Source organism: Staurois parvus, unplaced genomic scaffold (assembly GCF_062004578.1).
Source record: "Staurois parvus isolate SC_StPar_1 unplaced genomic scaffold, SC_StPar_1.0 ptg000464l, whole genome shotgun sequence".
Classification (NCBI taxonomy): domain Eukaryota; kingdom Metazoa; phylum Chordata; class Amphibia; order Anura; family Ranidae; genus Staurois; species Staurois parvus.
The window spans coordinates 1,930,563-1,946,811 of NW_028318260.1; positions in this window are offsets into that span (position 1 = coordinate 1,930,563).

Below are 16,249 nucleotides of genomic sequence, written 5' to 3' on the forward strand. Positions count from 1 at the left end.
GCCACATGTCTAAATATGAGCCCTGGGATTTTGCCCCTGCCATTTTATTGTGAAGGCTTTTTTTTTTTCAAATAAGGTCTTATTTTTTATAGTTAAAATATAAAGTATCTGTATGAAAAATTCCCTTGCATCTATCCCCCACCAAAGGGCAATTACATTTCTGAATACAAAATTTCAATATTCAAAATGTAGCTCTTTGTAGACCCAGTGATATCATCAGCCACTCTGTCGTTCTGCAGGCTCTTATTTTGTAGGTGGAGAGATTTTTCAGTTCACTGGACAACAATCTAAGTGCCAGAAGAATGAGAGTGGTCATCACTGGGGTAAGTTAACTCCACAGTTAACCCCTTTTCACACCAAAATGGCAGCTGCCACCATGTGTTTGTAATGGAAACAATCATCATTCACAGCATCTGCTGAAACAAAGTTAGCTATCTTCAAAGAGGCAATACGCTCTATTATTAGGTTAGATCATTCTGAAATTCTGCTTATTGATTTTAAATATCAATTTAATGAAAAAAACCCAAAAAACTATGAACGCATATATTTGCAAATGTATGCAAACAAAATCCTGTTTTTAACGCAAACAGTTAGACAGAGCCAAATTGGTAGTTTTGCAGGCTGACTGGTAAGTGCTGCTGGAAAATCCCTTTGTTTGTGATGTGCATTGCCCTTCCACATGCACCTTACTGCTAAGGCTGGTTATAGGTTGGGATGGATACCATTCTTTGGTACAGTTGCCATTTAAAACAGAACATGGCTGCTTACTACACAATAAGACGTCAGACCTAAGTAGGACGTCATACAGCACTTTTTTGAATACAATGCTTAGATCCCAGATGGATGTTTTTGTCATTCTCTTCCGCTAGCTATAATCACACCATGTTCCTCATGAATAGAGAAAGATTAATAGGGAATGCCATGTGTAGTATACTCCAACTTGCTTTATTACTTGAAAAAAAAGGGGGTGCGCTGTCTCTTAAAAATTCCAAAGTGCAATTGTTCATAGACTATCAAACCATATTATTATAGAGAAAATAGATAATGTGAGCTCAATATATGCAATAATCTAAATAAATATACAAATAACATCACAAATAAGGTTGTGTCAAAACACCATTATCAACTTTCAAAAAAAATCTAAATAAATAATAAACCTAGAAGGGTATATATCCGTACAGATGGACAAATGTATGTATGGACAATAATAAACTACATGCCTAAATATGTCAAAAACACCCAAACTTGAAAGGTGTATGTGATATAACCCAGTACTCCACTCTCAAAATAGAAAAACCATTATAAAAGTGTTTATGCATACAGATGGACAAATGTACATATGGACAAAAGTTAAATGAACAAAAATAAATATTGCAAACAAAGTTAAAGATGAATAAAGCAATCAAATGTGCAAAATGTTCGTACAGATGAAAAAGTATCCTAGTGAACAGTCCAAAATCAGGATGAAAAATCCCAAAGGAAAACAAGACACACTTCAAAGTGTAAGATGGAGAGCACTCAGTGCTGCAGGAATAAAGCGTGCAAGGAAATCACACCACCCACATGTAAGGAGAATTCTTTACCAGAGACACTGATCCCATATAGAGATCATGAAGCGCCTTGCTGTCCCGCAGCACAAAATATTCAGACACGCCACACCATCTGGATATGATCCTGTATAAGTGTGCTCAGCACAAAGGAGTTAAAAAACAAGAAGGGACCACCATAGTGCAGTATGTTAAAACCAAGGGCTTTTAACATGGTAATGTACTTACAATAAAAAGACAATCAAAAGCATATAACAAACGATGAGCATCACCAGATTCCGCCAGCATGCATAATACCGCCACGTGTTTGTTCCTTTCTAATGCTTTTCACTGTAATGCGTTTCACTTGCTTCATTAACCACTTCAATACCATACACTTTAACCCCCTTTCTGCCAAGGCCTATTTGCATATTTCAGCACTGTCATACTTTGCATGCCAATTACTCATTTATGCAACAATTTACCCAAATTAAATATATATATATATATATACACACCGTATTTTCCGGCGTATAAGATGACTGGGCATATAAGACGACCCCCTACTTTTCCTGTTAAAATATAGGGTTTTGGCTATACTCGCCGTATAAGACTACCCCATGTCCCTGCCCCCCCTCATGTCACTGTCCTCTCCATGTCAGTGGCCCCCCCCCTCATGTCACTGTCCTCCCCATGGCAGGCCCCCCCCACTGTCCTCCCCCCACATGTCACTGTCCCCTCACCTCATGTCACTGGCTCCCGTCATGGCCACCCATGTCATTGACCCCCCCACGTTAGTGTCCTTCCCATGTCACTGCCCTCCCCATGTCACAATCCCCCCCATGTAATTGTCCTCTCTTTGATCGATGATGCTCCCCAATAGGCATCTTTGATCCATCTTGCTGGAGCATCGGCGGTGGCTAGTGATCCTCGGGATCAGCGATGTGTTTAAGTGTGATCAGTGCAGCAGAAAAGGGGTTAACTGTGTCAGCGCAATGCTAATCTTGTTGATCAGCGATCGGCTTCTTATGTCTAAAACTGTGACATGCGCAGTTGCTTCACGGGAGACAGATCTTACCGCTACACCGGCTCGGAAGTAGCGGTAAGATTAGCCAAAGTGCTCTGTTAAAGGGGCGCTCAGGGTTGGTCGTGGGGGAATGGTCGGTATCTCTAGATCCTCGTGCTGTAGAGGGGCAGATGGAAGGTCCTGACGGTGCAGCTGATCAGACATCGGTCATCTCATCTTCCAGCTCGGCATCGTCCATCTCTTCCAGTTCAGCGTCCTCGTCTTCCTCCTCTGATACCGGTTTATAAGAGAACACCTGGCGTATAAAACGACCCCCAACTTTTGAGAAGATTTTCATGGGTTAAAAAGTCATCTTATATGCCGGAAAATACAGGGTATATATATACAGTTGCAAGAAAAAGTATGTGAACCCTTTGGGATTACGTGGAGTTTTGCATGAATTGGGCATAAAATGTGCTCTGAACGTCATCTAAGTCACAATAATAGAAGAACACAGTCTGCTGAACATAATACTACACAAACATTAGATGTTGCCATGGTTTAATTGCACATAACATGTAAACATTCACAGTGCAGGGAGGAAAAAGTTGGTGAACCTTTGGACTTAATAACTGGTTGACCCTGCTTTGGCAGCAATAACCTCAACCAAACGTTTCCTGTATTTGCAGATCAGACCTGCACAACGATCTGGAGTAATTTTGGACCACTCCTCTTCACAAAACTGTTTCAGTGTAGCAATATTCTTGGGATGTCTGGTGTGAATCGCTCTCTTAAGGTCATGCCACAGCATTTCAATCGGGTTGAGGTCAGGACTCTGACTGGGCCACTCCAGAAGGCATATTCTGTGCTGTTGCAGCCATTGTTTTGTTGAATTACTTGTATGCTTTGGGTCATTGTCCTGTTGCATCACTCATCCTCTGCGGAGCTTCAGTTGGCGGACAGATGGTCGTACGTTTTCCTGCAAAATGTCTTGATAAACTCTGGAATTCATTTTTCCATCAATGACAACAATCCGTCCAGGCCCTGAGGCAGCAAAGCAGCCCCAAACCATGATGCTCCCTCCGCCATGTTTTACAGTGGGGATGAGGTTTTGATGTTGGTGTGCTGTGCCTTTTTTTCTCCACACATAGTGTTCTGTGTTCTTCCCAAACAACTCAATCTTGGTTTCATCTGTCCACAGTATATTTTGCCAGTGGTGCTGTGGAACATCCAGGTGCTCTTTTGCAAATTTCAAACGTGTTGCAATATTCTTTTTGGACAGCAATGGCTTCCTCCGTGGTGTCCTCCCATGTACTCCATTCTTGTTTAATGTTTTCCTTATTGTAGATGTGTCAACAAAAATGTTAGCATGTGCCAGAGATTTCTGTAGGTCTTTAGCTGACACTCTGGGATTCTTCCTTACCTCATGCAACGTTCTGCGCTGTGCTCTTGCAGTCATTTTTTACAGGACGACAGCGCCTAGGGAGAGTAGCAACAGTGCTAAACTTTCTCCATTTGTAGACAGTCTGTCTTACCGTGGACACATGAACATCAAGGCTTTTGGAGATAGTTTTGTAACGCTTTCCAGCTTCATGCAAGTCAACAATTCTTGATCGTAGGTCTTCTGAGAGCTCTTTTCTGCGAGGCATGGTTCACATCATACAGTGCTTCTTGAAACCAGTAAACCCAAAACAGGTGTGTGTTTTTTAAGGGCAGGACAGCTGTCAGCAACGCATCCAATATCATCACACTGATTGGAGTCAAGGTTGGCTCCAATTAGCTCTGGGAGAAGTCATTAAGCTAGGGCCTCACATACTTTTTCCTCCCTGCACTGTGAATGTTTACATGTTATGTGCAATTAAACCATGGCAACATTTAATGTTTGTGTAGTATTATGTTCAGCAGACTGTGTTCTTCTATTGTTGTGACTTAGATGACGTTCAGAGCACATTTTATGCCCAATTCATGCAAAACTCCACATAATCCCAAAGGGTTCACATACTTTTTCTTGCAACTGTATATACATTTTTTTTAGACAGATAGAGCTTTCTTTTGGTTGTAATCAGCCCTGGGTTTTTATTTTTGGTATATAAATGAAAAAATACCAACATTTAAAAAAATAACAATTTTCTTTCTGTTATATGATTTTGCAAATAAATAAATTATTCGTCGTAAATTTAGGTCAATATGTATTCTGCTACAGTATATATTATTTAGTCTGTGTGAAAGTTATGGAGTCTACAAACTATGGGATATACAATATATCTGAAAATTGATCAATCCTAATTTACTAATCACCAATCTGATTTCTTGATGCTCTAAAATGACAAGACAGTACAAATACCCCCAAAATGACTCCTTTTGGAAAGTAGACACCATAAGGTATTTAAAAAGAGACATAGTGAGGTTTATGAAGTTGTATTTTTTTTCCAACAATGTTTTGGAAAAGAAAATAAATTGTTTTTTTTCTCCCCCCATGTTTTTTCTATACTGTCACCAGTGTAGTACACCATCATCATATGACTGGTGTGGCCGTGATCAGGCATACTGACTGGTGACAGCATGTAAATAAATAACATTTTTTAAACTTGATTTTTTTTTTCTTAGTTTGTTTTTTACATACTTTGACCACAGTATTGCAGTGTTACCATAGTCCTGAGTCAAGATTGACTAATGGTAAGGGAAGCAAGACTGGATTTAGGACACCATTTTGGAAGGTAGTGTGATTTTCAGGGCCATGGACTTACTATGGTTTACTGTGATGCCTGAGATTTGGGCTAATTGAGTAAGGATTCTATGAAGATTTGGGTTATGTTAGGGTTAGTGAGTCAGTAGGGCATCAGCAGCAAAGTGATTAATCTTGTAACATTGTCCCACATAAACAAATTCCAATGACATTTGGGCTGGCCCTTATGTCTTAAGCCAAGGGTACCATGGCCTTGGCAAGTACCAGTGGGAATTGAAGTAGTGGGAATTAAAGCCTGCGTATTTAACCATGGTCAAGGGAGAAGAATATAGGGGCAGATACCCAGGAGATTGTGTGAAGTTCCCACATTTTGTAAAATGTAGTGCATGTAATATCAGGACAGGGAATACAATGCTTTGTATATATCAAAGAAGAGGAGAGGTATTTTACAGTAACACACGAGGAGAACAAGCTGGACAACATTGCGTATATTATCTCCAGCATGCCGATCTGGGACAAAGCCCACTTGATCCCTAAGAATTAGGGAGTTATGATTAATTTGTACTCGAAGGATTTTGCCGTACAGTTTTAGATCAACATTGAAGAGGGAAATCGGTTGAAAATTGTTGGGGAGCTGAGGCCTTATCTGAGCTCTTAGGTATCATAGTTATGCACCTGTTGAGAAATAGGTCAGAGGCAAGCTCCCATTGTGAGCACATTTAAGGGAGAGTCATTTGTGGGGCCAGGTGTGAGGCGTATTTTCAGATCCCTGACTTGAACAGTATTGAACATCTCTGGAGAGACTTGAAAATGGCTGTCCACCGACAGCTTCCATCCAACCTGACTGCGCATGAGAGGATCTGCAAAATCTGTACAGATTTCCAAGGAATGTGTTCTTTCTCTATTTTCCTTTTGCCCTTAAGGGCCCATTCACACCAGAAACAGCACATAACTGCAAGTTTGTTCCTTGTACCTATGCATGCATTTGATGCACGTTTACATGCAGTTGACGCAAACTTTTCTATCTGCATTTGACCAATGAGGTCACTTCCTTATTCGTTCTTTCTTTGGGCTTCTATGTGCACTGTGATGCGTTGGCATGCGTTTTTGCATGTTTGTGGTGCAGAAAAATGCAGCATGCTGTACTTTTCTGCAATGCGCTGCACTGCAATGGTGTGAACTATGCCCACAGGATAGCCTGGATTTTGGACTGTCTTTGCAGTTACAGTGCAGTCCAAAAAGCATCCAACTGCATCTCACTGTATTAAATGTGAAAGGACCCTAAAACAGTTTGTGTCATCAGTCAGTTGGGAATATACACTATTTGCTTTGATCTCCTTTCTGTAATTACTAGTATTTCAGTCATCTGTATGGATTTGTTTAAATGATACAATTATAGGATAGTAGAGAGGTTAGTGTGATATGTTGACAGTTGTGTTTTACCCTGAGGAAGGTCTGGTCACATTGGGCCAAAAAAACAGTTTCCAAGTTTAACACTTTTGTATGTTTTCTTTTTCCAATAAAATATCATGGAGTGGTTCAGCATTAATACACGCCAGCAGATTTGGCAGAAAACCTTTCCTTTCAGAATCAACATTTTCTATGGGACTTCATACTAAAAAATACTCCCACAAATGCGGGCCATTGATTGCAAACAAGATTTGTTCATTTGCACACAAAAAAGGATTTTTCCTAACAAATTAATTAAAGGTCATGTTGCAAAAATTAATACACCCCAATGAAAGTCTTAGGAGCAAAGCTAAATTTTAGACTACAAAATACAAATTAACAAGAATTCAACTATAGGTGAGTCTAATTTTTCATTAAACAGGTGTCCAGCAGACAGTTGATTATAAAAGGGCATAACTTAAAGAAAACCCCTCCCATTTCAGGTTGTCAGCAATGGCACCACATGAAGAGAAATGTCACAGGGCCTGAGAAAGAAAATAATTTCTTTACACAAGAAAGGTGAAGGCTACAAGAAGATCAGCAATGCTTACATACCAGTCAGAATACTGTAGTAAAAGTGATACAAAAACTTAGTAAAGATGGAACTGCAACCATCTCACAGAGATGTCCAGGCCATTCACGGAAATTAACACCTCGACAGGAGCATCATCTGATGAAAAGGGTTGAAGAAACTTGCCATGCAAGTTCACTGCAGTTAGCTAAAGAAGTAGAATGCCAAACTGGGGTGATTATTTCCCGTGACACAATATGGCACACACTGCCAAGGAATGGCAAGCATGGATGTCGTCCACGAATGAAGAAGACTATTGGGACTCTGTACTCTCGAGTGATGAAATCAAGATAAATGTTTTTGGAACAGATGGCTTTAAAACTGTATGGCGTCGTAAAGGTGGGGAGTACAAAGAAAAATGTATAGTGCCTACAGTGAAACAAAGTGGTGGCAGTGTCCTTTTGTGGGGCTGCATGAGTGCTGCTGGTGTCAGGGAGTTGCATTTCATTGATGGTATCATGAATTTACAGATGTACTGCTCTATCTTGAAAGAGAAGATGCTACCATCACTTTGTGTCCTTGGTTGTCATGCACTTTTCCAACATGACAATGATCCAAAACACACATCTAAGGCCGCTGTTGCATTTCTGAAGAAGCGGGTGAAAATGATTCAGTGGTCAAGTATGTCTTCTGATCTGAACCCAATCGAACACCTATGGGGAATTTTGAAGAGACAAGTTGAGCATCACTCTCCATCTAGCACCCAGGCTCTAAAACGAAGTCATTCTTGAAGAAAGGAAAAAGATTGATGTTGCAGTATGTCACCAACTTGTTCATTCCAAACTTAGAATAATTGGTGCTGTCTTTAAAAATCATGGAGGTCATACATAGGGTCAATATTGAGTTGGCCCACCCTTTGCAGCTGTAACAGCTTCAACTCTTCTGGAAAGGCTGTCTACAAGGTTTAGGAGTGTGTCTATGGGAATGTTTGACCATTCTTTCAGTGAATTTGTGAGGTTAGGCACTGATGTCGGACGGGAAGACCTGGCTAACAGTCTCTGCCCTAATTCATCCCAAAGGTGTTCTATCGGGTTGAGGCCAGTCAAGTTCTTCCACCTCAAACTCGCTCATGTGTCTTTATGGAGCTTGCTCTGTGCACTGGTGCACAGTCATGCTGGAATAGGAAGGGACCATCCCCAAACTGTTCCCACAAAGTTGGGAGCATGAACTTGTCCAAAATGTCTTGGCATGCTGATGCCTTAAGAGTTCCCTTCATTGGAACTAAGGGGCCAAGCCCAAGCCCTGAAAAACAACTCCACACCATAATCCCACTCCACCAATCTGTACACTTGGCACAATGCAATGAGGCAAGTACCGTTCTGGCAACCGCCAACCCACACATCCATCAGATTGCCAGAGAAGCATGATTTATCACTCCAGAGAACACATCTCTACTGCTCTAGAGTCCAGTGGCGGTGTGCTTTACGCCACTGCATCCGATGCTTTGCATTGCACTTGGTGATGTAAGGCTTAGGTGCAGCTGTTTGGTCATGGAAACCCATTACATGAAGCTCTCTAAGCACTGTTGTTGCACTAATCTGAAGGTCACACAAAGTTTGGAGGTCTTTAGCTATTGCCTGCAGTTGGTGACTTCTGCGCACTTCCGCATGTGCTGTCCGCACTGTCATTTTACGTGGCCTACCACTTCGTGGCGGAGTACCTGTTGTTCCCAGTTGCTTCCACTTGATTATAACCACTAACAGCTGACCATGGAATATTTAGTAGCAAGGAAATTTTACGGATGGACTTATTGCAGAGGTGGCAACTAGAGATGAGCGAATCGAACCAGGCGAAGTGGAATTCGATTCGAATTTCAGGAAAAATTTGATTCGCGTCGAATCCGAATATTAGCCTACTTCGGGTGCGCGAATCGGATTTTTCCCGAGCAGCCGGCAAAAGTGTCCCTGCAGAGAGCTCCGCTATTTCTGACAGTTCCTTCACATGTACAGCGGTTGAAACATTGTATCTATTTGTTTCCATTTAGGATACAGATGTTTTTATTCGGAAACAGATACAATGTTTCAACCGCTGTAAATGTGAAAGTCAGAGAACTGTCAGAAATAGAGGAACTCTGCAGATACACTTTTTGCCGGTTTGGAATTATTCTTATTTTCATCCTACTTCTTCTTCTTCATCCTCATCCTCAGAAGAAGAAGAGGATGAGGATGAAGAAGAAGTAGGATGAAAATAAGAAGAATTCCAAGCCAGCAAAAAGTGTATCTGCAGAGCTCTTCTAAGTGTATCTGCAGAATAGAGGAGCTCTGCAGATACACTTTTTGCCGGCTTGGAATTCTTATTTTCATCCTACTTCTTCTTCTTCTTCATCCTCAGAAGAAGAGGAGGATGAGGATGAAGAAGAAGAAGAAGTAGGATGAAAATAAGAATTCCAAGCCGGCAAAAAGTGTATCTGCAGAGCTCCTCTAAGTGTATCTGCAGAATAGAGGAGCTCTGCAGATACACTTTTTGCCGGCTTGGAATTCTTATTTTCATCCTACTTCTTCTTCTTCTTCCTCTTCATCCTCTTCTTCTTCTTCTGAGGATGAAGAAGAAGTAGGATGAAAATAAGAAGAATTCCAAGCCGGCAAAAAGTGTATCTGCAGAGCTCCTCTATTCTGCAGATACACTTAGAGGAGCTCTGCAGATACACTTTTTGCCGGCTTGGAATTCTTATTTTCATCCTACTTCTTCTTCTTCTTCATCCTCAGAAGAAGAAGAGGATGAGGATGAAGAGGAAGAAGAAGAAGAAGAAGAAGAAGAAGTAGGATGAAAATAAGAATTCCAAGCCGGCAAAAAGTGTATCTGCAGAGCTCCTCTATTCTGCAGATACACTTAGAGGAGCTCTGCAGATACACTTTTTGCCGGCTTGGAATTCTTCTTATTTTCATCCTACTTCTTCTTCCTCTTCATCCTCTTCTTCTTCTTCTGAGGATGAAGAAGAAGAAGAAGTAGGATGAAAATAAGAAGAATTCCAAGCCGGCAAAAAGTGTATCTGCAGAGCTCCTCTATTCTGCAGATACACTTTTTGCCGGCTTGGAATTCTTCTTATTTTCATCCTACTTCTTCTTTATCCTCATCCTCAGAAGAAGAAGAAGAGGATGAGGATGAAGAAGAAGAAGTAGGATGAAAATAAGAAGAATTCCAAGCCGGCAAAAAGTGTATCTGCAGAGCTCCGCTAAGTGTATCTGCAGAGCTCCGCTATTTCTGACAGTTCTGTGACATTCCCTCCATACAGCGGTTGAAACATTGTATCTATTTGTTTCCATTTATGGAAACAAATAGATACAATGTTTCAACCGCTGTATGGAGGGAATGTCACAGAACTGTCAGAAATAGGCTATTTCTGACAGTTCTGTGACATTCACTCCATACAGCGGAGTTTTATGGAAACAAATAGATACAATGTTTCAACCGCTGTATGGAGGGAATGTCACAGAACTGTCAGAAATAGGCTATTTCTGACAGTTCTGTGACATTCCCTCCATACAGCGGTTGAAACCGCTGTATGGAGTGAATGTCACAGAACTGTCAGAAATAGGCTATTTCTGACAGTTCTGTGACATTCCCTTCATACAGCGGTTACAATGTTTCAACCGCTGTATGGAGGGAATGTCACAGAACTGTCAGAAATAGCCTATTTCTGACAGTTCTGTGACATTCCCTCCATACAGCGGTTGAAACATTGTATCTATGTTTCCATTTATGGAAACAAATAGATACAATGTTTCAACCGCTGTATGGAGTGAATGGTTGAAACCGCTGTATGGAGTGAATGTCACAGAACTGTCAGAAATAGGCTATTTCTGACAGTTCTGTGACATTCCCTCCATACAGCGGTTGAAACACTGTATCTATTTGTTTCCTTCTCCTTCTTCTCATCCTTCTCCTTCTCATCCTTCTCCTTCTTCTCATCCTTCTCCTTCTTCTCATCCTTCTCCATCTTCTCCTTCTTCTCATCCTTCTCCTTCTCATCCTTCTCCTTCTCCATCTTCTCATCCTTCTCCTTCTTCTCCTTCTTCTCATCCTTCTCCTTCTTCTCATCCTTCTCCTTCTCCTTCTTCTCATCCTTCTTCTTCTCATCCTTCTCCTTCTTCTCATCCTTCTCCTTCTTCTCATCCTTCTTCTTCTCATCCTTCTCCTCCTTCTTCTCATCCTTCTCCTTCTCCTTCCTCATCTCCAAGGGCATTTAAATTAAAGGTACAGTGTTCTGCACTAATTTAAAGGCTCTCTGAAGCCTAGAAACCCTTTTAATAAGTTAAATTCGTAGCGAATTAATTCGCATCGAATCGAATTTTTTCCTCAAATTCGGCGAATCAGCCGAATCGAATTTTTGAATAATTCGCTCATCTCTAGTGGCAACCTATCACAGTACCACGCTTGATTTCACTGAGCTCCTGAGAGCGACCCATTCTTTCAAAACTTTTTGTAGAAGCAGTCTGCATGCCTAGGTGCTTGATTTTACACCTGTGGCCATGGAGGTGATTAGAACACCTGAAGCCAATGATTTGGAGGGGTGTCCCAATATTTTTGGCAATATAAATACATTTTTTTTTTTTTTCTCAGCAGAGCTGAAGGTGTCCAACCTTCTAAGACACCAATAAAAAAAAAATGTGACTGATAGAGGTGGGGTTATACAGGGGTTGACTTAACATTTTTGTTGGCAGACTCTCCTCTTAATCTCCTGTAGGCAGCAGTAGAGCCTGCCTGTTTAAGGAAGGCAGCAAATGTTGCACATGCTGGTTACAGTGCATTTCTCTCTGAAATTTTGAGGAAAATGGGTAGCTCCAGACATTGTTCAGAAGAACAGCGTACCTTGATTAAAAAGTTGATTGGAGAGGGGAAAACATATAAAGAAGTGCAGAAAAAGATAGGCTGCTCAGCTAAAATGATTGCAAATGCTTTAAAATTATTATTATACAGTATTTATAAAGCGCCAATAGTTTGCTCAGCGCTGTACATTATAATGGGGGACAGAACAATAACAATACAATGCAAAACATGAGGGGATCGAGGGCCCTGCTCTTTCGAGCTTACAATCTAGGAGGGAGGGGATGGTGGCACAGGAGGAGAAAGCTGTGGGGGATGGAGTGGTAGGAAGAGTGGAGGAGGTCAGCAAGTTAGCAGGGGGTGGGGTAGGCTTCCCTGAAGAGGTGAGTTTTCAGGGTGCGCCGAGAGGAGAGTAGGTGATAATCTGATGGGTTGGGGCAGGGAGTTCCAGAGGATGGGTGACACCCTGGAGAAGTCCTGGAGGCAGGCATGGGAGGAGGAGACCAGGGAACTAGAGAGAAGGAGGTCTTGTGAGGAGCGGAGTGTGCATGTTGGGTGGTACTTGGATATTAGGTTGGTGATGTAGTTCGGGGCAGTATGGTGGACAGCTTTGTACTTCAGTGTTAGGATTTTGAATTTGATCCGTTGCGCAATCGGAAGCCAGTGGAGGGATTGGCAGAGGGGGGTGGCGTAAACGGAGTGGTTGGAAAGGTGAATGAGTCTCGCGGCCGTATTCAGGATCGACTGAAGCGGGGATAGCCAGCGGCGAGGCAGGCCAGTAAGGAGGGAGTTGCAGTAATCGAGTCGTGATATGATGAGGGAGTAGATGAGCTGTTTTGTGGTTTCTGGGGTTAGGAACGTGCGTATTTTGGCGATGTTGCAGAGGTGGAGTCTGCATGAGTTTGTTAAAGATTGGACCTGGGGCTGGAAGGATAGGTTGGAGTCCAGAATGACACCAAGTACTCTGGCCTGCGGGGCGGGTTTGATGGTGACGTTGTTGAACATGATGGAGAAGTCAATGGGGGGTGGTGTGCGGGCTGGGGGGAAGACAAGAAACTCGGTTTTGGAGAGGTTCAGCTTAAGGAAGTGGAGCGACATCCAGTCTGATATGTCGCTCAGTAGGTGTGTGATTCGGGCGGAGACTGAGGGGGTGAGGTGGGGGGTTGAGAGATAGATTGCAACCAAAACCTGAAAGACGTGGAAGAAAGCGAAAAACTACCATTCGAATGGATAGAAGAATAGCCAAAATGGCAAGGACTCAGCCAACAATCAGCTCCAGGAAGATCAAAGAAGGTCTAAAGTTACCTGTGAGTACTGTTACAATTAGAAGACGCCTATGTGAAGCCAAGCTATCTGCAAGAAGCCCTCGCAAAGTCCCACTGTTGAAAAAAAAAGACGTGCTGAAGAGGTTACAATTTGCCAAAGAGCACATTGGCTGGCCTAAAGAGAAATGGCGCAACATTTCGTGGACTGATGAAAGTAAGATTGTAAGACTGCCACAGGTAGACCATGGCCCTGGACCTGTAAAACACCCTTTAACTAAACCCAGATGTTGCACCATGGGCCAAGGAAACTGCTCACAACAGGATCCAGCGCATAAAAGGCAACATTACAGTGTGGTCCTGAATCTTTCATTTGGGACGTGCATAGTGCCCCAAGGCTCCGCTTTATTGTCAATTAAAAAGCAGCACACAAAGCCACAGTGCATTTAGTGCAGCAGGAATAATGTTGATGGAATATAATTATCCAGAGAAAATCTCCATAGAAAAATGTAAGTTTCTCTCCATAGAGAGAAGAGGTCCATCGCCTAAGGCTAGTTGGGAGTCATCGGAGTGATATAGTGAAATGTTCCTGCAGCCTTCTTTTTTGCAAATGACCAATCTGAAGGTCGCAACATATAACCAAGTCAAAGTGAATAAAGATTATATGTCCTGTACTGTATGACTAGAAACATTTTCAGTAATAACTACTGTATACTACCATATTGTAAAAAATCTGTTGGGAGATGACCGTGTATTTCTGGATCACTGCTTTTAAAAGGCAGTTCAGATAACAGATATGGGTGGCCTGTACACCAGTTAGTAAACTGTGATGTGAGCCTTCCTTAGATGGCACAGATGACAAGACACAATGTACAGAGTTGACACGAGTGGTTCCGAACCTTGTGATTGATGTGATGGATAATCACAATAACAAATGTACACACTAGTGTTTACATATGAGAGCCCCCCCTCTTCCGCTATCCCAGTGGAGGAACTAAGGAGTGAATAGTTATCCATTAGGATCAGATCTCAGGCAGCACCAAATTCAAGGTAGTGAGGTTTTGACCTCTTCAACTGACCTCTATTATTATACAGGATTTAAATAGCTCCAACAATTTGAGCAGCACTTTACAAAATGAAGGCAAACATTACAGTTACAATACAATTTGGTAGAGGAGGAATCCAAGGGCCCTGCTCATTAGAGCTTACAATCTAATCCTATCTCGGTATGTGACCTGTACATTACCCTTCACTTCCCTTATGCAGAAGATCTGCACAATAGCCTCCTCATCTTTATTCTTCCACTGTATGTGACCTTTATACCAAACAGCATGTTTTAACCATCTCAATACCAGCATGTTTCACAATTTCCAAAAAACCGAGACAAAAAGATGAGATTGGGGTCATTTTGGGGTTTTTATTTTGTCTGGGCATTTTTATTATTACTATACAAAATTTGTATATTGCCAACAGTTTGCACAGCACTTTTTAAATTGGAGGGAGACAATACAATTACAACGAAATTCGATACAAGAGGAATCAGATGGCCCTGCTTATTAGAACTTACAATCTAAAAAAGGAAGTGATCCAAAATGCAATAACTGTGGGGGACAAGCTGATGGAGAAAGTAAAAACTACAGTTTATTAGTCAGAAGTGGGATGCTTTCTGAAAAGATGGGTTTTCAGGTATCTCCTAAAAGGTGGATGGAGTAGGACACAGTCAGGAAGATTAGGCTATGGAAGAGGATCTGGAGAAGTCCTGGAGGCAAGCATGGGAGGAGGCGACAAATGAGCTATAAAGCAGGAGGTCTTGGGAGGAGAGAAGAGAATGGTTTGGTTTGTATTTTGAGACAAGGTTGGTCATGTAGCTGGGGACAGAGTTATGCATGGCATAAATGATATGTTTTATAACAAAATGTAAGAGAAACTTTTTCTCAAAACTGTTTTTTCTTTTATAGTTAAAAGGTGGTTAATAAACACAGAGAAAGCTTTATCAGTCTAAAAAAAGGATATACAGTCAATTTTGGTACAGTATTACACGACTATGTAATTGTCCAACTATCAAAGCACTGAAAACGGGCCTAGCAACAAAGTAGTTTATGCGTGTGCTGTCTCCACAGTATAAGGAAAATGCAGTTGTATTTGAGTAGTCTCTGAGCGTTAATTTATTTTGCTCATGCTGACACCTTGTGAATATTGTTTGTATTACATGTTATTTTCTGTATCTCTTCCACCTTATGATGTAATTTACTTTTCCTTGTGTATGAATCTTCTCCTTCCCCTACAAGACACACATTTGACCTAGCAAAGCCACTACACATTTTTACTGCCTTTAAGAAGCTTGAATATCAAGTCTACCACATCTTGTTCTATTGACTTAACGGTCTACATACAATAAAGATATTTGTAGATGCCAAGTGTTTGGTGAGTTCAGCTATCTGACGAAGATACTGTATATATTTAGGATGTTCATCTCCACTACTGCAACCTGGGTGTTTGCAACAGGAGCCACCTTATGTAGTGAAAACATGGGAGAAATTAAAGCCATAATGTAAAAATGGAGATTTTCCCAGACATTATCCTTGTTTGTTTGCACATATTTATCAGGAAATAGTGCCTTACAGTGGTCATTCTATGCATGAAGGTAAAAAACCTGTGTGTAGAAGCCCCCCCAGACACTTACCTGAGCCCCATCCCGATCCAGCGATGTCAACAAAAGGCTTGAATCTCCAGGGACCCTCACTCCTGATTGGCTGGACAGACTTTAGTATTACTTTAAGATACATCTACTTTGTGCTCCTGTAAAGTCACTTCTGTTACTCTGCATGTCAGTGCCAGGATCATTGAGTGAAAACAATATTGGCTGTGCTTTGGTGTTCTGGTTAATCAAAACCCATTTGGTGCTTTAAAAATGAAACATGCCATTTTCCTTTTGGAAAATCAAAGAACGATACTGCTGACCTCTCCTTGTGAAAATGCCTGTTT